Genomic DNA, 26,473 nt, shown 5'->3' with positions numbered 1-26,473 from the left:
GATTGATGTTTACATGATTAAATGTTTCCAACATGTTAAGCAATCAAACTTGTTAAGACTTGATTAATTGAAATAGGTTTCATATAGACAATTGACCACCCAAGTTGACCGGTGATTCACGAACGTTAAAACTTGTAAAAAACTATATGATGACATATATATGGTTATATATATAGTTAACATGATATTATGATAAGTAAACATATCATTAATTATATTAACAATGAACTACATATGTAAAAACAAGACTACTAACTTAATGATTTTGAAACGAGACATATATGTAACGTTTATCGTTGTAACGACATTTAATGTATATATATCATATTAAGAGATATTCGTACATCATAATATCATGATAATATAATAATTTAAAATCTCTTTTGTTATTATAAACATTGGGTTAACAACATTTAACAAGATCGTTAACCTAAAGGTTTCAAAACAACACTTACATGTAACGACTAACGATGACTTAACGACTCAGTTAAAATGTATATACATGTAGTGTTTTAATATGTATTTATACACTTTTGAAAGACTTCAATACACTTATCAAAATACTTCTACTTAACAAAAATGCTTACAATTACATTCTCGTTCAGTTTCATCAACAATTCTACTCGTATGCACCCGTATTCGTACTCGTACAATACACAGCTTTTAGATGTATGTACTATTGGTATATACACTCCAATGATCAGCTCTTAGCAGCCCATGTGAGTCACCTAACACATGTGGGAACCATCATTTGGCAACTAGCATGAAATATCTCATAAGATTACAAAAATATGAGTAATCATTCATGACTTATTTACATGAAAACAAAATTACATATCCTTTATATCTAATCCATACACCAACGACCAAAAACACCTACAAACACTTTCATTCTTCAATTTTCTTCATCTAATTGAACTCTCTCAAGTTCTATCTTCAAGTTCTAAGTGTTCTTCATAAATTCCAAAAGTTCTAGTTTCATAAAATCAAGAATACTTTCAAGTTTGCTAGCTCACTTCCAATCTTGTAAGGTGATCATCCAACCTCAAGAAATCTTTGTTTCTTACAGTAGGTTATCATTCTAATACAAGGTAATAATCATATTCAAACTTTGGTTCAATTTCTATAACTATAACAATCTTATTTCAAGTGATGATCTTACTTGAACTTGTTTTCGTGTCATGATTTTGCTTCAAGAACTTTGAGCCATCCAAGGATCCATTGAAGCTAGATCCATTTTTCTCTTTTCCAGTAGGTTCATCCAAGGAACTTAAGGTAGTAATGATGTTCATAACATCATTCGATTCATACATATAAAGCTATCTTATTCGAAGGTTTAAACTTGTAATCACTAGAACATAGTTTAGTTAATTCTAAACTTGTTCGCAAACAAAGTTAATCCTTCTAACTTGACTTTTAAAATCAACTAAACACATGTTCTATATCTATATGATATGCTAACTTAATGATTTAAAACCTGGAAACACGAAAAACAACGTAAAACCGGATTTACGCCGTCGTAGTAACACCGCGGGCTGTTTTGGGTTAGTTAATTAAAAACTATGATAAACTTTGATTTAAAAGTTTTTATTCTGAGAAAATGATTTTTATTATGAACATGAAACTATATCCAAAAATTATGGTTAAACTCAAAGTGGAATTATGTTTTCTAAAATGGTCATCTAGACGTCGTTCTTTCGACTGAAATGACTACCTTTACAAAAACGACTTGTAACTTATTTTTCCGACTAGAAACCTATACTTTTTTTGTTTATATTCATAAAATAGAGTTCAATATGAAACCATAGCAATTTGATTCACTCAAAACGGATTTAAAATGAAGAAGTTATGGGTAAAACAAGATTGGATAATTTTTCTCATTTTAGCTACGTGAAAATTGGTAACAAATCTATTCCAACCATAACTTAATCAACTTGTATTATATATTATGTAATCTTGAGATACCATAGACACGTATACAATGTTTCGACCTATCATGTCGACACATCTATATATATTTCGGAACAACCATAGACACTCTATATGTGAATGTTGGAGTTAGCTATACAGGGTTGAGGTTGATTCCAAAATATATATAGTTTGAGTTGTGATCAATACTGAGATACGTATACACTGGGTCGTGGATTGATTCAAGATAATATTTATCGATTTATTTCTGTACATCTAACTGTGGACAACTAGTTGTAGGTTACTAACGAGGACAGCTGACTTAATAAACTTAAAACATCAAAATATATTAAAAGTGTTGTAAATATATTTTGAACATACTTTGATATATATGTATATATTGTTATAGGTTCGTGAATCAACCAGTGGTCAAGTCTTACTTCCCGACGAAGTAAAAATCTGTGAAAGTGAGTTATAGTCCCACTTTTAAAATCTAATATTTTTGGGATGAGAATACATGCAGGTTTTATAAATGATTTACAAAATAGACACAAGTACGTGAAACTACATTCTATGGTTGAATTATCGAAATCGAATATGCCCCTTTTTATTAAGTCTGGTAATCTAAGAATTAGGGAACAGACACCCTAATTGACGCGAATCCTAAAGATAGATCTATTGGGCCTAACAAACCCCATCCAAAGTACCGGATGCTTTAGTACTTCGAAATTTATATCATATCCGAAGGGTGTCCCGGAATGATGGGGATATTCTTATATATGCATCTTGTTATTGTCGGTTACCAGGTGTTCACCATATGAATGATTTTTATCTCTATGTATGGGATGTGTATTGAAATATGAAATCTTGTGGTCTATTGTTACGATTTGATATATATAGGTTAAACCTATAACTCACCAACATTTTTGTTGACGTTTTAAGCATGTTTATTCTCAGGTGATTATTAAGAGCTTCCGCTGTCGCATACTTAAATAAGGACAAGATTTGGAGTCCATGCTTGTATGATATTGTGTAAAAACTGCATTCAAGAAACTTATTTTGTTGTAACATATTTGTATTGTAAACCATTATGTAATGGTCGTGTGTAAACAGGATATTTTAGATTATCATTATTTGATAATCTACGTAAAGCTTTTTAAACCTTTATTGATGAAATAAAGGTTATGGTTTGTTTAAAAATGAATGCAGTCTTTGAAAAACGTCTCATATAGAGGTCAAAACCTCGCAACGAAATCAATTAATATGGAACGTTTTTAATCAATAAGAACGGGACATTTCAGTTGGTATCCGAGCGTTGGTCTTAGAGAACCAGAAAATTTGCATTAGTGTGTCTTATCGAGTTTGTTAGGATGCATTAGTGAGTCTGGACTTCGACCGTGTTTTCTTTAAAAATGATTGCTTAACATTTTTGTTGGAAACTATATATTTTTAACATATGAATATTATGTGATATATTAATCTCTTAACGTGTTTGATATTATGTGATAGATGTCTACCTCTAGAACAAGTCCCATTGACTCACCTAATAATAATGAAGAGTCAAATGTAAATTGGAATGATTTGTGGACTGATTCACAAGTTCCCGAAGAGGAACCGGAAGAAGAGTCGGAACCGGAAGAAGAATCGGAACCGGAAGAAGAAATAGAACCGGTGGGGGAAATAATAAAACGGTTAAGTAAAAGAAAATCCTCAACCAACCGACCAAAGTTAATTATGGTCAATGGTGTTTCCGCCAAGGAAGCAAAATATTGGGAGGATTACCAATTCTCCGATGAATCGGATTCCGACGAGAATTCCGATGATGTTATAGAAATTACCCCAACTGAATTTAAAAAGGCAAAAGAAAATAATAAGGGAAAGGGCATAAAAATAGAGAAATCTAATTCCAACCCCGATGAACTTTATATGTATCGTCAACCCCCGAAGTCCTTAAGTTGTAACAATGACCCGGGAACCTCTAAACCACCAGGTTTTTCTAAACCAATGTGGACAACGACGGCTCGTATTAGGGGAACATCATATATCCCTAGAAACTTGGCAAAACGAACCAAAACCGAAGAAGAAGAAACGAGCGAGTCGGAATAAGATAGTTGTATTCGTGTGGTGTAATATATGGAATATAGTGTTCTTATGCTTTATGATATATGTAAAAATTGCTTGTATTAATAAGTATTTTTTTTATGAATCTAACTCTTGTCTATTTTACAGTTTAAAAACACAAAATGGATAGACAACCCAATATTTTAAGAGACCTACCCGGAGACATGATTGATGAAATCTTGTCTAGAGTCGGCCAGAATTCTTCGGCACAACTATTTAAGGCGAGATCAGTTTGTAAGACATTCGAAGAACGTTCCAAGAATGTCTTGGTTTATAAGAGACTTTCGTTTGAAAGATGGGGGATATCACATTGGGAAACCCATAAGTTACGATGTGTTTACTTTGACGCATATATTGCGGGGAACCCAAATGCTATTTTACGCAACGGGTTAAGAAATTATTTTGACTCAATATATCCGAATATTGGACTTCGTGATTTAGAAAAAGCGGCTAACATGCAACATAAAGAAGCATGTTATGCTTACGGATTAGTAATGTTCGCTTCTCACCAAAGTGAGAACAAGAACATCGGGCTACAACTATTAAACAAAACGTTTCCACAAGTGACGGAGTCGGTAATTGGGGTAAGAAATGAGGTTTTTAGATTATTACGGGACTGTTGGACATTACGTAACCCTCGTCCCTTTGATGACGTTACAACACGCTGTCTTATCAACGGCCATAACGGTTATGTTGCACAAGACCAAGGATGGGAAGTAGTCCTAGTAAAACCAGAATGCATGACTTGTTTCTGGACGTATGAATTACGTGTCTTTATTGCCTTTGCTGAACGACTTGTGTACTAGCTAGAATTGTCTTCACAACTATCTTGTATCAAAGTTATTGTGTGCTATATTTCATGCTTTATGTAAAATAAGCGGTATTGTAAGTTTGTAAAATATTGTATAAAAGTTTGAACGCGAAATATTATTATAATCAGTTTTTCATATAGAATTGTAGTAGTTGAATTGTATATTAGCTACTAAGTATGAACTTAACGGGTAGGTACTACCCGAATTTAAACTTATAAAACGCTAATATGAAGAAAAAGCTTTTATAAATGAGTTCATATTATGCTACGAAATACTATTAACTACTCTTAATATTCTGTATGATTAACTTGTTCCATTTAACTATTTTGAAGGAAATGGCACCGACTACTCGACACACCGTGAATATGAATGAAGAGGAATTCCGTACTTTTCTAGCTTCAAACATAGCCGCAGTACAGGCTGCGCTACATACCAACAATAACCTTGGATCTAGCAGTACAGGAAATCGTGTAGGATGCACCTACAAAGAATTCACTGCCTGCAAACCTTTGGAATTTGATGGAACCGAAGGACCGATCGGATTGAAACGGTGGTCCGAGAAGGTTGAATCGGTGTTTGCCATAAGTAAGTGTACTGAAGAGGACAAAGTGAAGTACGCTACGCATACCTTCACAGGTTCTGCGTTAACATGGTGGAATACCTATCTAGAGCAAGTGGGACAAGATGATGCGTACGCACTACCGTGGTCAGCATTCAAGCACTTGATGAACGAGAAGTACCGTCCCAGAACCGAGGTCAATAAGCTCAAGACAGAACTTAGAGGGTTACGAACCCAAGGATTTGATATTACCACGTACGAAAGACGATTCACAGAATTGTGCCTATTGTGTCCGGGAGCATTCGAAGATGAGGAAGAGAAGATCGACGCGTTTGTGAAAGGATTACCGGAAAGAATCCAAGAAGATATAAGTTCACACGAGCCCGCCTCCATACAACAGGCATGTAGAATGGCTCACAAACTAGTGAACCAGATTGAAGAAAGAATTAAAGAACAGACTGCTGAAGAGGCCAATGTGAAGCAAGTCAAAAGAAAGTGGGAGGAAAACGGTGATAAGAATCACCAATACAACAACAACAGCAATTACAACAATAATCGCAACAATTATCCCAACAATCGCAACATCAATCGCAACTACAACAAACGGCCCAACAACAACAACAACAACTACAACAATCATCCCAACAACAATAATAACCGCAACAACAACAACAATCAGAAGCAACTATGCCAAAGGTGTGAAAAGAATCACTCGGGGTTCTGCACCAAATTTTGCAACAAGTGTAAAAGAAATGGTCATAGCGCGGCGAAGTGTGAGGTCTACGGACCAGGGGTTAATAGAACGAAAGGAACAAATGGTGTCGGAACGAGTAATGGCGGAGCAAGTAGTGTCGGAGCAAGTTATGCCAATGTAGTTTGTTATAAATGTGGAAAACCAGGCCACATTATTAGAAATTGCCCGAACCAGGAGAACACGAATGGACAAGGCCGTGGAAGAGTTTTCAATATTAATGCGGTAGAGGCACAGGAAGACCCGGAGCTTGTTACGGGTACGTTTCTTATTGACAATAAATCTGCTTACGTTTTATTTGATTCTGGTGCGGATAGAAGCTATATGAGTAGAGATTTTTGTGCTAAATTAAGTTGTCCATTGACGCCTTTGGATAGTAAATTTTTACTCGAATTAGCAAATGGTAAATTAATTTCAGCAGATAATATATGTCGGAATCGAGAAATTAAACTGGTTAGCGAAACATTTAAGATTGATTTGATACCAGTAGAGTTAGGGAGTTTTGATGTGATAATCGGTATGGACTGGTTGAAAGAAGTGAAAGCGGAGATCGTTTGTTACAAAAATGCAATTCGCATTATACGAGAAAAAGGAAAACCCTTAATGGTGTACGGAGAAAAGGGCAACACGAAGCTACATCTTATTAGTAATTTGAAGGCACAAAAACTAATAAGAAAAGGTTGCTATGCTGTTCTAGCACACGTCGAGAAAGTACAAACTGAAGAAAAGAGCATCAATGATGTTCCCATTGCAAAAGAATTTCCCGATGTATTTCCGAAAGAATTACCGGGATTACCCCCACATCGATCCGTTGAATTTCAAATAGATCTTGTACCAGGAGCTGCACCAATAGCTCGTGCTCCTTACAGACTCGCACCCAGCAAGATGAAAGAACTGCAAAGCCAATTACAAGAACTTTTAGAGCGTGGTTTCATTCGACCAAGCACATCACCGTGGGGAGCTCCTGTTTTGTTTGTCAAGAAGAAAGATGGTACATTCAGGTTGTGTATCGACTACCGAGAGTTGAACAAACTTACCATCAAGAACCGCTACCCACTACCGAGAATCGACGACTTATTTGATCAACTACAAGGCACGTCTGTTTATTCAAAGATTGACTTACGTTCCGGGTATCATCAAATGCGGGTGAAAGAAGATGATATTCCAAAGACTGCTTTCAGAACACGTTACGGTCATTACGAGTTTATGGTCATGCCGTTTGGTTTAACTAATGCACCAGCTGTGTTCATGGACCTTATGAACCGAGTGTGTGGACCATACCTTGACAAGTTTGTCATTGTTTTCATTGATGACATACTTATTTACTCAAAGAATGACCAAGAACACGGTGAACATTTGAGAAAGGTGTTAGAAGTATTGAGGAAGGAAGAATTGTACGCTAAGTTTTCAAAGTGTGCATTTTGGTTGGAAGAAGTTCAATTCCTCGGTCACATAGTGAACAAAGAAGGTATTAAGGTGGATCCGGCAAAGATAGAAACTGTTGAAAAGTGGGAAACCCCGAAAACTCCGAAACACATACGCCAGTTTTTAGGACTAGCTGGTTACTACAGAAGGTTCATCCAAGACTTTTCCAGAATAGCAAAACCCTTGACTACATTAATGCATAAAGGGAAGAAATTTGAATGGAATGATGAACAAGAGAAAGCGTTTCAGTTATTGAAGAAAAAGCTAACTACGGCACCTATATTGTCATTGCCTGAAGGGAATGATGATTTTGTGATTTATTGTGACGCATCAAAGCAAGGTCTCGGTTGTGTATTAATGCAACGAACGAAGGTGATTGCTTATGCGTCTAGACAATTGAAGATTCACGAACAAAATTATACGACGCATGATTTGGAATTAGGCGCGGTTGTTTTTGCATTAAAGACTTGGAGGCACTACTTATATGGGGTCAAAAGTATTATATATACCGACCACAAAAGTCTTCAACACATATTTAATCAGAAACAACTGAATATGAGGCAGCGTAGGTGGATTGAATTATTGAATGATTACGATTTTGAGATTCGTTACCACCCGGGGAAGGCAAATGTGGTAGCCGATGCCTTGAGCAGGAAGGATAGAGAACCCATTCGAGTAAAATCTATGAATATAATGATTCATAATAACATTACTACTCAAATAAAGGAGGCGCAACAAGGAGTTTTAAAAGAGGGAAATTTAAAGGATGAAATACCCAAAGGATCGGAGAAGCATCTTAATATTCGGGAAGACGGAACCCGGTATAGGGCTGAAAGGATTTGGGTACCAAAATTTGGAGATATGAGAGAAATGGTACTTAGAGAAGCTCATAAAACCAGATACTCAATACATCCTGGAACGGGGAAGATGTACAAGGATCTCAAGAAACATTTTTGGTGGCCGGGTATGAAAGCCGATGTTGCTAAATACGTAGGAGAATGTTTGACGTGTTCTAAGGTCAAAGCTGAGCATCAGAAACCATCAGGTCTACTTCAACAACCCGAAATCCCGGAATGGAAATGGGAAAACATTACCATGGATTTCATCACTAAATTGCCAAGGACTGCAAGTAGTTTTGATACTATTTGGGTAATAGTTGATCGTCTCACCAAATCAGCACACTTCCTACCAATAAGAGAAGATGACAAGATGGAGAAGTTAGCACGACTGTATTTGAAGGAAGTCGTCTCCAGACATGGAATACCAATCTCTATTATCTCTGATAGGGATGGCAGATTTATTTCAAGATTCTGGCAGACATTACAGCAAGCATTAGGAACTCGTCTAGACATGAGTACTGCCTATCATCCACAAACTGATGGGCAGAGCGAAAGGACGATACAAACGCTTGAAGACATGCTACGAGCATGTGTTATTGATTTCGGAAACAGTTGGGATCGACATCTACCGTTAGCAGAATTTTCCTACAACAACAGCTACCATTCAAGCATTGAGATGGCGCCGTTTGAAGCACTTTATGGTAGAAAGTGCAGGTCTCCGATTTGTTGGAGTGAGGTGGGGGATAGACAGATTACGGGTCCGGAGATTATACAAGAAACTACCGAGAAGATCATCCAAATTCAACAACGGTTGAAAACCGCCCAAAGTCGACAAAAGAGCTACGCTGACATTAAAAGAAAAGATATAGAATTTGAAATTGGAGAGATGGTCATGCTTAAAGTTTCACCTTGGAAAGGCGTTGTTCGATTTGGTAAACGAGGGAAATTAAATCCAAGGTATATTGGACCATTCAAGATTATTGATCGTGTCGGACCAGTAGCTTACCGACTTGAGTTACCTCAACAACTCGCGGCTGTACATAACACTTTCCACGTCTCGAATTTGAAGAAATGTTTTGCTAAAGAAGACCTTACTATTCAGTTAGATGAAATCCAAATCAACGAAAAACTCCAATTCATCGAAGAACCCGTCGAAATAATGGATCGTGAGGTTAAAAGACTTAAGCAAAACAAGATACCAATTGTTAAGGTTCGATGGAATGCTCGTAGAGGACCCGAGTTCACCTGGGAGCGTGAAGATCAGATGAAGAAGAAATACCCGCATCTATTTCCAGAAGATTCGTCAACACCTTCAACAGCTTAAAATTTCGGGACGAAATTTATTTAACGGGTAGGTACTGTAGTGACCCGAACTTTTCCATGTTTATATATATTAATTGAGATTGATGTTTACATGATTAAATGTTTCCAACATGTTAAGCAATCAAACTTGTTAAGACTTGATTAATTGAAATAGGTTTCATATAGACAATTGACCACCCAAGTTGACCGGTGATTCACGAACGTTAAAACTTGTAAAAAACTATATGATGACATATATATGGTTATATATATAGTTAACATGATATTATGATAAGTAAACATATCATTAAATATATTAACAATGAACTACATATGTAAAAACAAGACTACTAACTTAATGATTTTGAAACGAGACATATATGTAACGTTTATCGTTGTAACGACATTTAATGTATATATATCATATTAAGAGATATTCGTACATCATAATATCATGATAATATAATAATTTAAAATCTCTTTTGTTATTATAAACATTGGGTTAACAACATTTAACAAGATCGTTAACCTAAAGGTTTCAAAACAACACTTACATGTAACGACTAACGATGACTTAACGACTCAGTTAAAATGTATATACATGTAGTGTTTTAATATGTATTTATACACTTTTGAAAGACTTCAATACACTTATCAAAATACTTCTACTTAACAAAAATGCTTACAATTACATTCTCGTTCAGTTTCATCAACAATTCTACTCGTATGCACCCGTATTCGTACTCGTACAATACACAGCTTTTAGATGTATGTACTATTGGTATATACACTCCAATGATCAGCTCTTAGCAGCCCATGTGAGTCACCTAACACATGTGGGAACCATCATTTGGCAACTAGCATGAAATATCTCATAAGATTACAAAAATATGAGTAATCATTCATGACTTATTTACATGAAAACAAAATTACATATCCTTTATATCTAATCCATACACCAACGACCAAAAACACCTACAAACACTTTCATTCTTCAATTTTCTTCATCTAATTGAACTCTCTCAAGTTCTATCTTCAAGTTCTAAGTGTTCTTCATAAATTCCAAAAGTTCTAGTTTCATAAAATCAAGAATACTTTCAAGTTTGCTAGCTCACTTCCAATCTTGTAAGGTGATCATCCAACCTCAAGAAATCTTTGTTTCTTACAGTAGGTTATCATTCTAATACAAGGTAATAATCATATTCAAACTTTGGTTCAATTTCTATAACTATAACAATCTTATTTCAAGTGATGATCTTACTTGAACTTGTTTTCGTGTCATGATTTTGCTTCAAGAACTTTGAGCCATCCAAGGATCCATTGAAGCTAGATCCATTTTTCTCTTTTCCAGTAGGTTCATCCAAGGAACTTAAGGTAGTAATGATGTTCATAACATCATTCGATTCATACATATAAAGCTATCTTATTCGAAGGTTTAAACTTGTAATCACTAGAACATAGTTTAGTTAATTCTAAACTTGTTCGCAAACAAAGTTAATCCTTCTAACTTGACTTTTAAAATCAACTAAACACATGTTCTATATCTATATGATATGCTAACTTAATGATTTAAAACCTGGAAACACGAAAAACAACGTAAAACCGGATTTACGCCGTCGTAGTAACACCGCGGGCTGTTTTGGGTTAGTTAATTAAAAACTATGATAAACTTTGATTTAAAAGTTTTTATTCTGAGAAAATGATTTTTATTATGAACATGAAACTATATCCAAAAATTATGGTTAAACTCAAAGTGGAATTATGTTTTCTAAAATGGTCATCTAGACGTCGTTCTTTCGACTGAAATGACTACCTTTACAAAAACGACTTGTAACTTATTTTTCCGACTAGAAACCTATACTTTTTTTGTTTATATTCATAAAATAGAGTTCAATATGAAACCATAGCAATTTGATTCACTCAAAACGGATTTAAAATGAAGAAGTTATGGGTAAAACAAGATTGGATAATTTTTCTCATTTTAGCTACGTGAAAATTGGTAACAAATCTATTCCAACCATAACTTAATCAACTTGTATTATATATTATGTAATCTTGAGATACCATAGACACGTATACAATGTTTCGACCTATCATGTCGACACATCTATATATATTTCGGAACAACCATAGACACTCTATATGTGAATGTTGGAGTTAGCTATACAGGGTTGAGGTTGATTCCAAAATATATATAGTTTGAGTTGTGATCAATACTGAGATACGTATACACTGGGTCGTGGATTGATTCAAGATAATATTTATCGATTTATTTCTGTACATCTAACTGTGGACAACTAGTTGTAGGTTACTAACGAGGACAGCTGACTTAATAAACTTAAAACATCAAAATATATTAAAAGTGTTGTAAATATATTTTGAACATACTTTGATATATATGTATATATTGTTATAGGTTCGTGAATCAACCAGTGGTCAAGTCTTACTTCCCGACGAAGTAAAAATCTGTGAAAGTGAGTTATAGTCCCACTTTTAAAATCTAATATTTTTGGGATGAGAATACATGCAGGTTTTATAAATGATTTACAAAATAGACACAAGTACGTGAAACTACATTCTATGGTTGAATTATCGAAATCGAATATGCCCCTTTTTATTAAGTCTGGTAATCTAAGAATTAGGGAACAGACACCCTAATTGACGCGAATCCTAAAGATAGATCTATTGGGCCTAACAAACCCCATCCAAAGTACCGGATGCTTTAGTACTTCGAAATTTATATCATATCCGAAGGGTGTCCCGGAATGATGGGGATATTCTTATATATGCATCTTGTTATTGTCGGTTACCAGGTGTTCACCATATGAATGATTTTTATCTCTATGTATGGGATGTGTATTGAAATATGAAATCTTGTGGTCTATTGTTACGATTTGATATATATAGGTTAAACCTATAACTCACCAACATTTTTGTTGACGTTTTAAGCATGTTTATTCTCAGGTGATTATTAAGAGCTTCCGCTGTCGCATACTTAAATAAGGACAAGATTTGGAGTCCATGCTTGTATGATATTGTGTAAAAACTGCATTCAAGAAACTTATTTTGTTGTAACATATTTGTATTGTAAACCATTATGTAATGGTCGTGTGTAAACAGGATATTTTAGATTATCATTATTTGATAATCTACGTAAAGCTTTTTAAACCTTTATTGATGAAATAAAGGTTATGGTTTGTTTAAAAATGAATGCAGTCTTTGAAAAACGTCTCATATAGAGGTCAAAACCTCGCAACGAAATCAATTAATATGGAACGTTTTTAATCAATAAGAACGGGACATTTCACCTTTGAACCAGCTGATGATCAAGATGCTGTGTGTTCCACGACAAGCTCAACTGTTCATAACACTAGATGGACAAAAGAGCATCCAATTGAGCAAGTTATTGGTAATCTGGCTAGTGGTGTTAAAACAAGAAGGCATGCGACCGGTAACTTTTGTATGCATGTAAATTTTGTGTCTACCATTGAACCTACATGTCCTGATGAAGTAATCAAAGATCCAAGCTGGGAAGGAGCTATGCAAGAAGAGATCTCCCAGTTTGATAGGAATAAGGTTTGGACATTGGTACCTAAACCTGATGATGAAACTAAGAAGATCATTGGTACCAAGTGGGTTTTCAAGAACAAGATGGATGAAGATGGGATTGTGATCAGAAACAAAGCTAGGTTGGTAGCTCAAGGGTTCAAACAGGAAGAAGGATTGGATTATGGAGAGACATATGCTCCAGTTGCTAGGATGGAAGTTATCAGATTGTTCTTGGCATATGCTACTAAGATGAACTTTAGGGTATTCCAGATGGATGTTAAATCTGCATTTCTAAATGGGAAGCTGCAAGAAGAAGTTTATGTCAAACAGCCTCCTGGTTTTGTAAGCAGTAAATATCCAGACCATGTCTACAAGCTAGACAAAGCTCTTTATGGCCTCAAATAGGCTCCAAGAGCATGGTATGAGACACTTCATGTGTATCTCACTGGTATAGGTTTTAAAGTTAGAACAATTGATACCACTCTGTTCTCAAAAGAGACAGATGGTGATCTCTTGCTGGTACAGATATATGTGGATGATATTATTTATGGATCTAAAAATGAGAAACATTGTCAAGATTTTTCAAAACTTATGTCGAAGACATATTAAATGAGCTTACAAAGAGATTTGCAATACTTTTTGGGATTGTAAATTAAACAACTTGATGATGGAATTTTTATAAGTCAGGATAAATATATCAAAGATATGTTAAAGAAATTTGGTCTGACCTGTTTAAAAGATATAGGGACCCTAATGGCAGCATCTATTAAAATAGATACTGATTCCAATGGTGAACCAGTCAATATCAATGAATATAGAGGTATGATTGGATCCCTAATTTATCTTACAGCCAGCAGACCAGATATTATGTTTGCCACATGTCTCTGTGCCAGATATCAAGCTGATCCTAAAGAGTCACACTTGCTAGCAGTAAAAAGGATATTTAGGTATCTGAAAGCTACTGCTAAACGTGGTCTTTGGTATCCCAAAGACCAGGATTTTGAGCTAATTGGGTATTCAGATGCTGACTTTACAGGGTGTAAAATAGACAAGAAAAGTACTACTGGTGGTTGCCAGTTACTAGGTGGTAGGCTAGTCAGCTGGACGAGCAAAAAGCAAAATACTGTGTCCACATCTACTGCTGAGGCAGAATACGTTTCTGCTGGTAGTTGTACTGCTCAAGTACTATGGATGCAAAGCCAGCTGAAAGACTATGGTGTTCATGTTACAAAGACTCCAATCTACTATGACAACACAAGTGCAATTGCTATCACCAACAATCCTGTGATGCATTCAAGAACAAAGCACATTGACGTTCGATATCATTTCATAAGGGATCATGTTCAAAAAGGAGATGTGGAGCTACATTTTATTTCGACAGACCAGCAGTTAGCAGATCTATTCACAAAGCCCTTAGATGAGAAACGTTTTAACTATCTCATCTCTGAGCTGGGTATGCTTGAACTTTAAATAAAAGACAATTTTTGTTGGTGTGCTAGCTCTATAACGTGTAGGGCAAACCAGTAAGTCACATTTATTAACTTACTGCCTACATGTCAAACACTCAGCACAACAAGGTCTTTTATACTTTGGTTACTCAAAATGTTTTAAATGAAATAATAAATAGCTCACAAAATTAAATGATTCCTTAAAACTGAAACTCATTTACTCCCAATGATTTAAATTAAATTCATGACATATTAAATGTAACAAAGTATTTTGTATTTAATACAAAACTTATTTTGTGGTCTTTAAATCAATTTTGAATTAAAACCTGCTGCATTTAATGCTGAATGAGAGGTATGAGTGTTCAAGTCGTATATACGTCATGTCAACAGTCTGTGTCCCCTTGAAAGTGTGCCAGTCTGTCACTTCTGCCCACGCGCCTGCAGATGACAGTTGCCATTTTCTATCTCCTGCACTTTTTCACCCAATCAGAACGGATAAAAGAGTGTTTTATCTTCCATAATAACCTTCGGTTATTCATTATTCATAATCACACACTCTTTTCTCTCAAAATCTTCCAATCTTCTAACTCTCACAACTTCATATCTTCATCTTTACATATCATCAATGGCAGACCAACCACAATCACCACATGTTAAAAACCAGCCAGAGGAACAACATCAGCAACAACAACCGGCACAACAACCTGATCAACAACCACAACCGGCACCGGAGGAACAGGTTGTTCAAGGACCACTGTTCAATCTCCACCCAGCTCTGGTTAGGGCTGCTAATGCACCTGAACACATGACTATTCGCCTATCGAGAGGCAATGCTACTCATTCACTCTCCATTCCCAAATCAAAAGCCAATATGGGTTATGAAACGCTAATCGACTACATCCGGCAATCCCCTCTGGCTAGAGCTATCACCGGTGTACCTTCACACTTATATTCTGCTTGCTTGGCACGATTTTGGTATACTGCCACCACTGCCACCACTCCCCAGAATGTTCTATGTATTCGTGGCATGGTAACCGAAACCCTAACTTGCTCCGTCACCGCTGAAGCCATCCGCCATGCCCTTCAATTACCAGATGGACCGTTTGTCGATTCACCAACCAGCGATGTATTCAGAAGGGAGGTGCTAGAAATCATGGGTTTTCTCAACCAATAGCTCATACACCTTTGAGGAAGCATATGCCACCTTTTTGGTACTACTTCTTTGGGCTGCTGACCCAGTGCATCAGCCAGAAATCAGGAAGTTTTGACCAGTGCTTAGATTTTGAGCTTAAAATTGGTCATGGTCAGTTGTTCAACAGGAACATTGATTATGCCGGGGAGATTTATTTGAGGCTAAGGGAGATGGTGCAAGCACCTAAACGAACACATTTAATCCTCTTTCCAAGGTTTTTAAGCCTGGTTTTTGAAAGTGAGCTGGGTGAAGCTTACCAGCAGATTGCTGATCAATCATACGACCTGCCTCTAAAACAAGGGGGTATGCCAAAAGATGCACCTGCTGCTCCATATACTGGTTTGACACCAGGCATGCTTGAGTATCTTGCTGCTCAGGGTGGAGCTCACCAATCGACTGCCTCTAGTTCTGCACCAGCTGAGGGGGAGGGTCCTCAGCGTAAGCCAGCTAAGCGTAGGAAGCAGCCAGCTTCCTCAACTAGAACAGCCACCTTCTCATATACTGGTAAAGCAGTAGTTGTATTAGAATCTAGTGCTCTCTGATAATAAAGAACAGCCCTAGTCTTATATACTGACTACCCATTTCTAGTATTGGAATCCGTTGCTCATCTATTTCTTGGTAACAGGCAAATGCAAACGTGCAAAGGCTGGCTCCAAGCAAACCACAGGGGAGATTGCACCAGTCTCAACTGCTGCTCCTGCAAAGGATGTGGCTATGGAACCTGGTGCGTTTCTAGACCAAACAGGAGACAATTCTAACTTAATTGAAAAACATTTTAACTGTTAACTTGAAAAATGAAAGTGGAGTTAAAGGTATAACCTTGGCTCCCAAGCTGACTGGTTTTAAAACTAGTGTTAAGAAGAGTAGCAACCCATACTCTTCTAGCCAGACACTTCCACATTTTTCTAAATTAAACTTAATGCTATATCCTCTGCTGACAGTACAACCAGCAGAGCACATAACTGACCCCCAAAGCAAACTTGAGCTGGGTCCTCATCGTGTTGAACCAGCTTAGGATACTGCACAGCTAATATGTTACTTGGATCATGATAAGAGTCTCACTCCTACATGATTACCAGCCAGAACTCTTACACTATCTGGGTCAACATGTGTTGCCAATGAGTCAGCAGAGTCACAGCTGCACTTACAGACACCTAACTCTGTCTCAATCAAAGGGCTGACTAAACCACCAGTCTGTCCCCAGAGACCAACAACAGATATAATTATTGAGTCAAATTTATTTGGTTCTACAGTTGTTAACATAAAATGTTCTTTTGTTTCAGTTCTTAGCAGGGTAGATGAACAGGCAGATGGGGAGCAAGAAAAGGATGTTAATGTTTCTACTGATGAGCTCTCTGCTTCTGCTACTGGTGTTGGTGCTACTGATTTTCCTACTGGTGGTGCTGACACTAGTACTGTTGCCTCTACTGCTGCTGGCTCTACTAGAGACAATGTGGTTGCTGGTTCCACTGATCTTACTGTTAATGAGGAGGTAGCTACTGTTGATATATCTGCTACTCCTCCTACTGTCTCTGGTATTGCTGCCTCAACCACTGATTTTGAAGTAGTTGATGAGATGATAATGGAACCTCCTCCGGTACTTGAAAAGGTTATTGATAACATTGTTAAGAAGGTTCTTGATATTGATGATGCTACCACTACCACTGTTACTACAACTGCTGTTACTACTGAAGTGGTTACTAGTGGTGGCTTGCATGCTGATGATGATTCCTGGCCTTCGTTTCTTCAGGATGTTCGCTTTGTTTCCAAAGAGCCAAAGGTGGATACTGCTGCTACTAGTGTTATTCCAGATGTTTCTGATCTTCAATCGAGACAATTTATTACTGTGGATTCCGCTGGTAATCTACAGGTTTCTGATTCAACACCGAATATTTTCTTTAAAGGTGCTGCAGATGCTGCTTCTTCACCTACTGCACAGTCACCTACTTCTGCTACTGGTTCTACGGAACCCAGTATGGATGCTGGTACCTCTGCTACTGCCACTACTGATTCATCTCAGGCTACTGCTTCTGCTGAGCAGCAGTCATATGTGTGCCAGGTACCAGATCCTGATGAAGTTGTACCTAACTTCATCTATAGGGGAGCATCCATCACTCCCAGAGTTGCCTTGCTGGTGGATCAGCTGACTATTGATCCCCAAAGTGCTCTGGTGTCAGCCAGTAAACTACCTAGGGAAGAGCTGACTGAAATGTTGTCTCAGCTTGATCGACCAGCAAGAGAATAGGTATATGAGAGGCTGGCTACTTTGGAACAGATCAATGAGCAGCCATACTATCACTATTTTGGTATGGCTCCAGCTGCTTCTCCATGGCCTGGTACATGGAGGCCTCTCAAGTTCATCAGAGATCCCACTACTGGTAAATATATCATGCAAAAAACTTCCTGATTCGCCAGTACCTTCTGATTCATCAGCTTCTTTCTCATCATCTTCTTCATCTGATGCTGATGCTGATAAAGGTACTGGTAAGAAAGAGCCAGTCATTCATGATAATGTGACTGGCTCCAAAGATAAACTAGTGGATCTCACTGATGATGCTGATAATGATGCTGACAAGGATACCAGTGGTTCTAAACCTTCGGGTGAAGGTAAAAATTATGGTGATCATGGTGACGAGTCAGACTCTGACCTTCCACCTCCACCACCCCACGGAGGTACTCCTGTGTTAGCTGCTAGTGATCGCCCCTCAACTAGCTATACTAAGTTTAATGCTGATGAGGTGGCTGCCATCTCCACTTTGGCTGTCTATAAGACATTAGCTGAAGTCACACCGGATCTACAAAACACCATTCGTTCGGCTATTTTTGATAGAGTATCTGAAGCAGTACGCATAGCTGGGGAGGTTACCATTTCTTATATTGAGAACAAGCTCAAACAAGTGTGTGCCTTTGCAGATCTTGCGGTGGAAGCCATTATCAAACAACATGAAGAGGAGGAGGATTTAAAGAGGCGAATCATCTCTCACAATGAGTATACTGAGGATATTGCCCGTCTTCAAGCTGATTTGGATGCTGCTAATCGCAAAATTCTTTTCCTTAATGAAGAAAATAAGGTGCTAGAAGAGAGATTGGATTCGCAGGAACATCAAATGGCTACTATGATTCCTGCCTCAGCATATGTTCAAATGGTGGAGGTAATGCAACGCATAGCTGATCTTCAAGCTGGTGTTAGGGCTGATGTCTAAAATATGGCCATGGGTGTTGATAGAAATGAAGTTCGAACTTCCAACCTCTGCCTAAGACAATATGGCGTAGATCCTGGTGCCCATCTTTCTCCTGCTGATGCTGACTGGAACAATTTTGCTTTCTCTGTTCCTCAGTCAGATAGTGACCTTGATGCACAGGTCTCCCCTGCTCATCCTTCTGCCCCTGCTGATGACAAAAAGGGGGAGAAGAAGTCTAAGAAAAAGTCTAAAAAGAGAAAACAATTTGAGGGGGAGCATGAGCATGAAAAGGCTCCTAAACAGCAGAGGAGAGATGATGATGATGGTGGTGATGGTACTGACACTAAGTCCAGCAACGCTCATACTGAAGCTGGTGTACAGGCAGCTGGTGAATCTCAACCCAGTGTGTTTGCCACATCAGTGGATGATATTGGTTCTGGCAGTAAGCCCAGTGACGTTTCTGAATTGGCTGTTGCTGAATCTTTTGTTGTCTCTCAAACCATTGAACGTAAATTGAAAAGAAAAATGGAGAGACATCAGAAGAGACAGCAGGAATTAGATGCTGCTTTCAACGCTAAGTTTGGGGCCTATGCTGCTCTAAAAAGACTTAAAATGGAGCGTAGGCGAACCCTCACTCCTGATAAGCGTGAAATTGATGATGATCTGATCAGCATTGAAGAATATAAAAGGGCTACCCTGAAAAGAAATGCTAAGTTCATGATCAAGTATGATAAAAAGAAAGCCAAGCTGTATGCTGAGCGAGCAGATAGAATAAAAAAGATGACTCCTGGAGAGATGAAAGACTATTTAGCTTCTACTGGGTCAGGTGGAGTTAGAGCTGATGTATTTATGAAATCGCTAGATGCAATGTTAGAAACCAGCTCATCTTCTCGACCAGTATCTTCTACTCAGCCAGCTACACAACAACAGCCAGCAGATGTTGACATTCAGGGGGAGCATCTTGCTATTGTTCCCTATCTGCCACCACAAGAACCAGTATCAACACAAGAACCATCAGCTGAACCCATGTCAATTGACAAACAAAGTGTGAAATCTGCTCCTAGGGACAACCACTGAAATGTCCCGTTCATATTGATTATAAACGTTCCATATTAATTGATTTCGTTGCGAGGTTTTGACCTCTATATGAGACATTTTTTAAAGACTGCATTCATTTTTAAAACAACCATAACCTTTATTTTATCAATAAAGGTTTCAAAAGCATTACGTAGATTATCAAATAATGATAATCTAAAATATACTGTTTACACACGACTATTACATAATGGTTTACAATAGAAATATATTACATCGACATATGTTTCTTGAATGCAGTTTTTACACAATATCATACAAACATGGACTCCAAATCTTGTCCTTATTTTAGTATGCAACAGCGGAAGCTCTTAGTATTCACCTGAGAATAAACATGCTTTAAACATCAACAAAAATGTTGGTGAGTTATAGGTTTAACCTATATATATCAAATCGTAACAATAGACCACAAGATTTCATATTTCAATATACATCCCATACATAGAGATAAAAATCATTCATATGGTGAACACCTGTTAACCAACATTAACAAAATGCATATATAAAAATATCCCCATCATTCCGGGACACCCTTCGGATATGATATAAATTTCGAAGTACGAAAGCATCTGGTACTTTGGATGGGGTTTGTTAGGCCCAATAGATCTATCTTTAGGATTCGCGTCAATTATGGTGTCTGTTCCCTAATTCTTAGATTACCAGACTTAATAAAAAGGGGCATATTCAATTTCGATAATTCAACCATAGAATGTAGTTTCACGTACTTGTGTCTATTTTGTAAATCATTTATAAAACCTGCATGTATTCTCATCCCAAAAATATTAGATTTTAAAAGTGGGACTATAACTCACTTTCACAGATATTTCCTTCCTCGAAAATAAGACTTGGCCACAGATCGATTCACGAACCTATACAAATATGTACATATATATCAAAGTATGATCAAAATATAATTACAACCATTTTTATTATGTTTTAAATATTTGAGTGTATTAAGTCAGCTGTCCTCGTTAATAACCTACAACTAGTTGTCCACAGTTAGATGTACAGAAATAAATCGATATATATTATCTTGAATCAATCCACGACCCAGTGTATACACGTCTCAGGCTAGATCACAACTCAAATTATATATATTTTTAGAATCAACCTCAACCCTGTATAGCTAACTCCAACATTACTGCATATAGAGTGTCTATGGTTGTTCCAAATAATATATATACATGGGTCGATATGATATGTCAAAACATTTGCATACGTGTCTATGGTATTCCAAGATTACATAATATATTAGAATACATGTATAATACAATATAAGTTAGCTAGGATATGATTTGTATAGATTTGTTAAACATTTCCCGTAGCTAAAAAGATCAAAAATATCCAATCTTGTTTTACCCATAACTTCTTCGTTTTAAATCCGTTTTGAGTGAATCCAATTGCTATTGTTTCATATTGAACTTAAGTTTATGAATCTATACAGAAAAAGTATAAGTTTATAGTCGGAATTACAGGTTACAAGTCGTTTTTGTAAAGGTAGTCATTTCAGTCGAAAGAACGACGTCTAGATGACCATTTTGGAAAACATACTTCCACTTTGAGTTTAACCATGATTTTTGAATATAGTTTCATGTTCATAAGAAAAATAATTTTCCCAGAAGAACAACTTTTAAATCAAAATTTATCATAGTTTTTAATTAACTAACCCAAAACAGCCCGCGGTGTTACTGCAACGGCGTATATCCGATTTTACGGTGTTTTTCGTGTTTTCCGGTTTTAAATCATTAAGTTAGCATATCATATATATATATAGAACATGTGTTTATTTGATTTTAAAAGTCAAGTTAGAAGGATTAACTTTTGTTTGCGAACAAGTTTAGAATTAACTAAACTATGTTCTAGTGATTTCAAGTTTGAACCTTCGAATAAGATAGCTTTATATGTATGAATCGAATGATGTTATGAACATCATTAATACCTCAAGTTTTCTGGATAAAACTACTGGAAATGAGAAAAATGGATCTAGCTTCAAAGGATCCTCGGATGGCTTGAAAGTTCTTGAAGCAGAATCATGACACGAAAACAAGTTCAAGTAAGATTTTCACTCGAAATAAGATTGTTATAGTTATAGAAATTGAATCAAAGTTTGAATATGAGTATTACCTTGTATTAGAAAGATATCTTACTGTAAATAAGAAAGATTTCTTGAAGTTGGATGATCACTTTACAAGATTGGAAGTAAGCTAGCAAACTTGGAAGTATTCTTGATTTTATGAAACTAGAACTTATAGAATTTATGAAGAACACTTAGAACTTGAAGATAGAACTTGAGAGAGATCACTTAGATGAAGAAAATTGAAGAATGAAAGTGTTTGTAGGTGTTTTTGGTCGTTGGTATATGGATTAGATATAAAGGATATGTAATTTTGTTTTCATGTAAATAAGTCATGAATGATTACTAATATTTTTGTAATTTTATGAGATATTTCATGCTAGTTGCCAAATGATGGTTCCCACATGTGTTAGGTGACTCACATGGGCTGCTAAGAGCTGATCATTGGAGTGTATATACCAATAGTACATACATCTAAAAGCTGTGTATTGTACGAGTACGAATACGGGTGCATACGAGTAGAATTGTTGATGAAACTGAACGAGGATGTAATTGTAAGCATTTTTGTTAAGTAGAAGTACTTTGATATGTGTCTTGAAGTCTTTCAAAAGTGTAAGAATACATATCAAAACACAACATGTATATACATTCTAATGGAGTCGTTAAGTCTTCGTTAGTCGTTACATGTAAGTGTTGATTTGAAACCTTTAAGTTAACGATCTTGTTAAATGTTGTTAACCCAATGTTTATTATATCTAATGAGATGTTAAATTATTATATTATTATGATATTATGATATATTAATATATCTTAATATGATATATATACATTTAAATGTCGTTACAACGATAATCGTTGCATATATGTCTCGTTTCGAAATCATTAAGTTAGTAGTCTTTTTTTTACATATGTAGTTCATTGTTAACACACTTAATGATATATTTAAATATCATTTTATCATGTTAAATAAAGTGTATCAATATCTTAATATGATACATATGTATTTAGTAGACGTTATCATAACGATAATCGTTATATATATATCATTTCGAGTTTCTTAACTTAGTAATCTCATTTCTTATGTATATCACACATTGTTAATATACTTAGTGAGATACTTACTCATCATAATCTCATGTCAACCATATATATATGTCTATATATACCACAACATGTAGTTTTTACAAATTTGTAACGTTCGTGAATCGCCGGTCAACTTGAGTGATCAATTGTCTATATGAAACTTATTTCATTTAATCAAGTCTTAACAAGTTTGATTGCTTAACACGTTGGAAATATTTAGTCATGTAAATATCAATCTCAATTAATATATATAAACATGGAAAAGTTCAGGTCACTACAACCAGCCCCTAAGAAAAGGACCCCTATTTGAGGCAGCTGATGAAGATACTGAGGCAGTTGTGCCAGCTGATACTAATCAGTCAGCTGGTACTGAAGACATGACAAGGAGTGCTGTGAATGAAGACCCAGCCAGTAGTGTGCTGCTGGGTGAAACAAGTGTTGAAGACCCAGCAAAGGTGGATGTGCTAGGTGCTAATCTAGATGATGATACGGTTAATCCTGCTGACTTTACAGTCTGGGGTAGTGGAGATCACTTATTTGTTCAATCACCTATCTCTCCCCGGACCCTCACTTATTTTAACAGAACATAGGATAATCGTGTTAATCAGTTTTCAGTGAGTTCATCTGGCATAGGTGAATCAATCATGTATCCTCCATCTTCCTCAAAACATCATGGTAAACACAGAACTTGGGAAGATGATTCAGTTGCCCGTGGTGAGCCAGATCTATTTAAGATGAATCCAGATGAAAGAGATGCTTACAGGCTGGATATCACTGTACCAGAATTGCTTGAGCAAAGACAGGCAGCTATTAATGAAAGGATACGCCAAGTTAGATTGTTGCATCATCCTCTTGATCAGCCACTCTACATCACTGCCTTGACTTATGGCATTGAAATTGGTGTATACTTAAATAACAGTGGTCAAAGGCTCTCTACTGATGAGGAGAAAGCTCAATTTCAAGAGGCTCGCCAGCTGGGTATGGATCTAAGGGAGTATCGTGCTGCCCTTAGAACTGAAGAGGGTAGAAAGATGATTGAAACAGCAAAGTCCCTGAAAATTACTGCCGATGATTATCTGTTGGGTTTAGAAGCTGAAATGCAAAGAAGGGAGGCTGCTGATGCTGAACTCGTTGAGAGGGTAAGGCTTCAAGAAATAGAAGATAAATTGGCTGCTGATAGAAAGCTAGAGGCTGAGTCCCTCAAATTAGCTAAAGCCATTGTCAAAGAATAGGATAAGGCCCTTGATGAACTAGAAGCTGCTGAGAAAGCACCTGCTATTGCTCCCATAGAAACTGCTCGAACCATAGAACTATCTGATCATTATTATAGGAGCAGGTATGGTGATGTGATGAACAGAAGATCAAATCCCAGCAAGATCATCAAGGTACACAGAGGCTCAAAAAGAGCTTTCAATGTCAGCAGAGAAAATAATGTTCAAGAAAGGATAAGTTATGATGAGTTACGATCTTTAGGATCCAGTGAATGGATGGAGATATTGGAGTATTTCATTGGTAAAACTGAAAGTGGTATTAAAAAGTCATTGAAGCCAGAACTCCAAGATCTCTTCAACAAAGCTACAAAATTTGGAAATGCACCAGTAGTAAACGTAGAATAAGTACTTTCTCAAAAACCTAAAGGAAAGAAATCTACTGGTGAAGGCCCACAAAGAAGAGATCACATCATTCTACCTCCTTATATTCCTGTATTTGATCCTACTGATATACCTATCCTGTTTCCTGAAGCCTGGAAAATCAAACAAGAGGAGCTATCTGAAGAAGAATTAGATAAAGATAAAGATAAAGATAGATAGCCCTCTAGTGCTCAAATTGTATCTTTTGTTTATTTCATTTTTCATTATGATGCCCTTGTAATTACTGTATATACTCTGTTGTAATGAAAGTGAAATGAGTTTATCTTCAAAATCATATCAAATTATAAGATATAGATAACTCAGCAAAAGATCCCAAAAACAAACTTAAAAAGGGACAAATTTACTGCCTATTTTTCATTAGGTCCCTCGGTGCTAGCTTTAGTGCTTTCTCTATATGTCATAGGTTTTGTCATCATCAAATAGGGGGAGATTGTTGAGTCCCCAAAATAATTAAGGATTTAATTATGACAAAACTGTAATTTATTTGCACTAAAATGTTATGTGCAGCCAGCACAAGTTTGTTTATGTATAGATAGCAGATATTGTTATGTCGAGTGTAGTTTGCTGCTCAGTCTACCAGCACAAGGTAGACAGTATTCTTCAATCAGCACAGGATGTGTACTCAGCAGTTCAAGAATATCAAGTGTCTCAACAATGAAGAACCAGCACAGCTGGAATGCAGCTTACTACACAAGACAGCTATGCTCCATTATAAGCATAATAGTTTCTCGAGTGGTCTACATCAATTGTACTATTCAACAGAAGTCAAAGACAAAGTTGAACAGAAAAGGACACGCGTCGGCGGCTGACAAGTGACCTTACAAGACCACGTGGGAATGTAGAAGTTTAACGCATGTGCAGACATGGGTTATACTTTGTCAACACCTAGGGAACACAACATTCTATTTGTTTAATCAAATAGTGGTGCCAAACCGAATTGGGGTGTTCCTGTAAATAGCTACCAAAGAGGAAAGAGGAGAGCATGCTCTCTGATTCAGTTGTCCCCACAAGTACAGACATCCTATGTACCAGTGGACAATAGAACCATTACACGGTTAATAGGACTACTATAAATTGTTGTATCCACTATTGTAACAAATAGTGGTGTGGTTTATTTATTTAGAGTCAAAAACGTGTAATAGCTTTTAGTTTACCTCTTAGCTATATTCTAGATAATCTGTATCAACCAACTATCATTCCGTCAAGGATAGTTGTGATTCTTTGTGATTCAATCAATAAAGAATAACCGTTGAAAATTACCTGTGACTCTATTTAATTTACATGCCTGAATACTAATCGTGTTTAACTGCTAAGTTAATTAAAAGAAATTGTATTCACCCCCCCTCTAAAATACTCCTGTTGTTATCAAGGGACCAACAACTTCCGGTAAACCTAGTCCGATAGCGGTTGTAGGCTCGGCCAAGCCACCGGAGTCTCTTGTGACATATCTACTGGTTATGTGTTCTTTAGTTGTATAACAT

General features: G+C 36.6%; 1 protein-coding gene across 1 annotated transcript in view; it reads left to right on the top strand.

The window, feature by feature from the left end:
• The window catches only part of LOC139841182 (AT-rich interactive domain-containing protein 1-like), an 88,388-nt gene that overhangs the window by 61,747 nt on the left and 168 nt on the right, over window positions 1–26,473 (top strand). The gene's annotated exons all lie outside the window — the stretch shown is intronic.

The sequence above is a fragment of the Rutidosis leptorrhynchoides genome, chromosome 4 (assembly GCF_046630445.1).
Source record: "Rutidosis leptorrhynchoides isolate AG116_Rl617_1_P2 chromosome 4, CSIRO_AGI_Rlap_v1, whole genome shotgun sequence".
Classification (NCBI taxonomy): Eukaryota; Viridiplantae; Streptophyta; class Magnoliopsida; order Asterales; family Asteraceae; genus Rutidosis; species Rutidosis leptorrhynchoides.
Note: the sequence above shows the minus strand (reverse complement) of the source record. Positions and strands in the feature narration are given on the sequence as shown.